At 43.4% G+C, this 5,135-nt stretch overlaps 1 pseudogene; it reads right to left on the bottom strand.

Annotated features, from left to right (window-relative positions):
- Positions 1-1,367, bottom strand: part of LOC144703425 (sugar transport protein 14-like) — an 8,113-nt pseudogene extending 6,746 nt beyond the window's left edge.
- Positions 1,368-5,135: the final 3,768 nt, after the last annotated feature.

Raw genomic sequence — 5,135 nt, forward strand, 5'->3', positions numbered from 1 at the left:
ATGAATGTGGCCGCCAAACCAGCCTAGCGCCAACGTGAACAGCATCAGCACCTGGTCGTCAAACTTGCAGTAGTCCGTCTCTTGCAGCCACACTTGCTTCCTCCTGTACACTCTCGGGAAGAACTCCTTCAGGAAATTGTCCATCGACGTCACCCCCCCTACCCACCATGATGATTATCATTATGTGATGATGTATGATGATGATGGTGATGGTTGGTTACCGGAGACACCGAGGGCATAGCCGAAGAGGGAGCCACCAAGAGAGCCGATGACACAGGCGAGGACGAAGTGGCGATGCAACCCTCTTCTGCCATGGCTGATCCAGAATCTATCTCTCTCTCTATCTCTATTTCTCGGACAAGACTGGCTCTTCTTCTCTGTCTATAAATATCTACTAGGGGGGCCCGCTCGCAATGCTCGTGTGACTGTCTCTCTCTTGTCAGCCAATCAGCCTCACTCTCGTATTTGTGTACCGCGACGTGGGGGTGAATAGAAAGCACCTAGCTAGAGTGCCCCACCACATCCCCCCACACAAATAGATTGAGAGAGAGAGAATAAAGAAAATGTCAATGACGCGAGTCTGATATGTTGACTTACTCGTAGTGGGTCTCCTCAATGACGATAATGTTCCAACCCTCCCCTGTCATGCTCTTCTCGTATTGATGAACATTCTGCAAATGGAGAAGCACCGTGATTAACTAAAAGTGTAATCAAGGATAGCCAAGGAGCTACCCGTTTCCGAGGTGCTCTTCTCCCCAAGCTCTCGACCATCCTAGAGATATTTTAAAAACAAATAATTACTCAATATTCATGAACCAGTGGAGAAGCGTACGATCATCATACTTTTATGTTGTCTGTCTCACTCAATATATGCCACGTCTGTCCTTTTCTATTGCGGACACCAGAGAAGAATCTCTCTTCCCACTTGTCCCCCCACTTAGTGCCGGTTTCTATTTCTGTTTGCTAGGGGGGTCCGCTCGCAATGCTCTCTTGCTTGTCTCACTCTCTTGTCAGCCAATGACCCTCACTCTTTTATCTGTGTACCGAGGCGTGGGGTGAATAGACAGCAGCATGCTCGAGTCCCCAACCACATCCCCCCACCTGTAATGACGCTTAGCCCTTCCACACACAGAGATAGGGAGAGAGAGAATAATGAAAAAGTCAATGACGCAAGCTCGAGATATTGACTTACTCGTAGTGGGTCTCCTCGTCAACGATAATGTTCCAGCTCTCCCCCATCATGCTCTTCCCGTATTCATGAACATTCTGCAAACGGAGAAGCGTCGTGACGAAATAAAAACATAATCAAGGATAGCGAGCCAAGGAGCTACCCGTTTTTGAGCTCTTCTCCCCAAGCTCTTGACCATCCTAGAGATATTTTAAAAACAAATAATTACTCAATATTGATGAACCAGGGGAGAAGCGTAATGTCATCGGTGGGAGATATATGTCACGTCTCTCCTTTTCTGTTTCGGACACCAGAGAAGAATCTCTCTTCCCACTTGTCCCCCCACTTAGTGCCGGTTTCTGATTACGCTCCTCTGTAATCAGGGAGCTAGATCTTTGTTTTTGTCTGCAAGGGGGGCCCGCTACCAATGCTAGCTTGGGTTAGAGATAGAAGATGGTGAGTGAGAAAGAACAACTTCAGCACCAGAGATTGAATTTAGTGATTAGAGGCATTCAGGCTAATCATGTGTAATAGGAACACCAAAAATTGTGGGAAGAGAAGCCAATAATTTTGAAAGTAAAAGTGACTTTTTGGAATATTATGAAGAGAGTGAAGAAGAGAAATTTTGGTAGTGCTATTTAGGAAATTCAGCAGAATGATGGAAAACATTGATGAAATAATAGATGAATAAAGATGCCTAATTGATCATCAAAATGAAATGTCTTTGATATATTGAGATGTTGATTGGCCTTCAGGTATATTGATGTATAAAGCCAAAGACATCCCCCCACCCGTAGTGAGGTCACGGTTAGGGCTAGCAGAGAAGCGTCATCGGCGCTAAAGAAAAAGGTAGAGCAGCATCACAGTACAAGTGTTCGGAGATTCATAAGGCCAATGCAGAGAGTGAGGAATACAGCTCCAGTCAGTTCACGAGATCAAAGCATGAGAGCCAGCATTAACTTGGAAGCTATGGCGAATCAGAAGCGGCAGTGGTATAAAATCCATTCCCAGTCTCATCTAAGCGAAGATTTTGTAATCTAGTGTCAGTGCCTCAGTTCTACATAGTAGTAAAAAAAATTTGTGGATTAAAGGCAGATAAATCTAAGCTCTGATCAATGTCTTTAGCTTTATATATCAGATTTTTCTGACCTTCAAAATTGTGGCCTAAAATCTTTGAGCTCAATGCTGAATTTCTACCATTGCCTCCTTTTTTGGCTTAATAAGTATAGCGACAAAGTTGGTATCTTGCATAGACAAGGTTCTCCCTCGTCCCTACAGATCAATAATTATGACTCATGTCGTCCAATAATAAGATGGAATCCAGATTGAATTCAAAGAACAGATAAATTCATATCTCAAAAATGCATATCGTCATTAATTGAGAGTTTGGAGAGAAAAACTTTTCTCCACACTTGGGATATTCAAGTCATCAGTGATAATACCTCGCTGATAGTCGGTCTTTCCCAGAATCACAACTGAAGGACTTTCTTCTATCCTGGATTGGGCACTGTAATCTTTATACTTTCTACTACTTGGAAGCTGAATTTTTTTCTCCGGTGTTGGGGACGCAAGACTGTCCACGTGTTCTTTAACCTCCACATCTTTTTTCTCTGGTCACTAACTGAAGTGTGACCCTCTGAATGGGCGTTAACTTCTCACCCATAAATTCACCTGTCTCATTCTCGCAATACTCCATCTTATTCTGAAAGTAAAAGTAGGAAATTATCGATAAGAAAGTGTATTCTCGAAATAGATCAATTAAAGAAAACTAGAAAGGGAGGTAGCAAATTAACAGATCAGGATTAAACATGGATTCATTCCCATCATATCATATATACGATCCATATGACTCCACATTTGAAGATAGTATCAGCAAAATTTAATGAAATTGTGAAGCTAAACTCAAAAATCGTGTTTGACAATTTTTGTCATTCATAAAAGTAATTCCATTCATAATAAGAAGTATGATAAATTGTGAGGAATCATCTAGAATAGATTTTCATTATTAAAATTGAGTATGATGACACAGCTCGTTCATCCCTTTTTAAAAAAATTTCTCATCCAAACGACTCCACATTTGAAGATAATATCAGAAAAATTTCATGAAATTGTGACCAAATTGTGAAGCTAAACTCAGAAATTGTGTTTGATGATTTCTTCCATTCATAAAAGGAGTTCCATTCATAAGAAGAAATATGAAAAATTGTGAGGAATAATCTAGAATAGATTGTTCATTATTAAAATTGAGTATGATGACACAGCTCGTTCATCCCTTTTTTTTTTCCAATATGCTTATCAAAATGTTATCAGGCAGAAGTACAACATCAAACCTCCAGTACTTTTACATACATTTTTTCCCTAAGCTGATAGGGGACCATCACAACAATGCCAACATGGGACGAGTTTAACCACGCCAAACTGCTCGTGCTGATGTTCGCAATCTCAGTTTCAAATATTCAGCTTGAATTTATTCGGAAGTTTCATATGCTATTTCGTTGTATTTTAAATCTTGGCAAACAATCAGACTGGGCCATTATGTTGTGGGCCTCATTCATTAATTTTCTTTCGTCATTGTAATGTTCGTATAGGGGGCATCATCTCATGACAAATTCTCCCCCTATTGTCGGCCACTTGGCAACCCATCCTTCTTATATAAGGGGATGACATGCCCAAGTGAGGGAGGATTTGTCAATTTGAAAGGTATAAAGTTTCTTTCTTGTGTTATTAGAGAGTAGATAGCAGTTAGATCCGTAGCGAGTGGAGAACATGGATCCATCGTCGCCGCCGTCACAAACACACATCGAGAACACTCCGTGGGTCGCCTCGCCATCGATTTGTCCTCTCCATGCCCCAGTTTTTGTGATCTTTCAAGAACCTGGGTTTCTTGATCAATTTTCATCCAAGATCTTCCAGAATCGCATGTTCCGGGCAACTTCTTGAAGATACAACCGACGCCGCCTCTGTTGCAGCCATTGCTGCCTCCGCCACCATTGTCACTATTGTAGCGCTCACCACCGCCACCGACGGTCACCGCTGTGTGGCCGCCGCCGCCACCCAGTGCCCTTGCAAAACCCCACGCTCGTGCGCCCGCTCACGCGCTCGCTTGCGCGCTCGCCCAAGGGTCCGCATGTGCGCATGCCTGCGCTTTGCCCATGCGCCCGCTCACGCATGCGCATGCGTGCTCGCCTGTGCGCCTGCCAGTGCACCCCACCCGCACCCCCGCCCAAGCACCCGCCTGCTCGCCTGCCAGAACTGCTACCACGCACTCCGCCCGCACATCCTATGCCACATGCCGCTAGCCTAGAGCCACCCTCTCTTTCCCCACCGTCTCGTCACCGCTCTCCACTAAGTCATGCCATCCTGGTGTTTCAGCTGACTTTAACAAAACAACGTCGCCAACTCGCTATTGAGGAAACACGACCATTGACCATTATCTAAGCCAGGTTCCTTTCGTCTTCCCCTTATTATTAGTGTTATTACCTTTTGCAGTGCCGTCTTCCCCTATCAGTTCCTTTGCCGCGTTTTAAAAATACGAATCAAATAGGATAGCCACCCATGCTGAGGTAGGTTTTCTTTGAGGTAAATGCTAAATATCTGATAACGAAAGTTGTGGATGCCTCTGAGCTATCTGGCTCCTTGCGTCTTAGGTATCTGGTTGGTTTAGAAGGTGTTTGGGAGTCTGATTGTGCTCTCTCTCTTCTCGAAACCTTAATGAATCGATCATCCGGTTAACTGCTGGAAATTTTTTTTCGTCAAGAGCTATTTCATACTTGCATCCATTTCATTTTAAGAATATTGAGTTCATACTAATTGTGTTGCAATAGAGCCGTCAAACCCGGCCAATATCATATTACATCATAAGCCTAATATATAATTTATTCAACCCTATTATAAGCGCCCTACAGTGTGAACCAGCGTATTGCGAGGCAACAGAGGAAAGGGAATTATATATACCCCATGTCAACCA

Source organism: Wolffia australiana, chromosome 5, assembly GCF_029677425.1.
Source record: "Wolffia australiana isolate 7733 chromosome 5, ASM2967742v1".
Classification (NCBI taxonomy): domain Eukaryota; kingdom Viridiplantae; phylum Streptophyta; class Magnoliopsida; order Alismatales; family Araceae; genus Wolffia; species Wolffia australiana.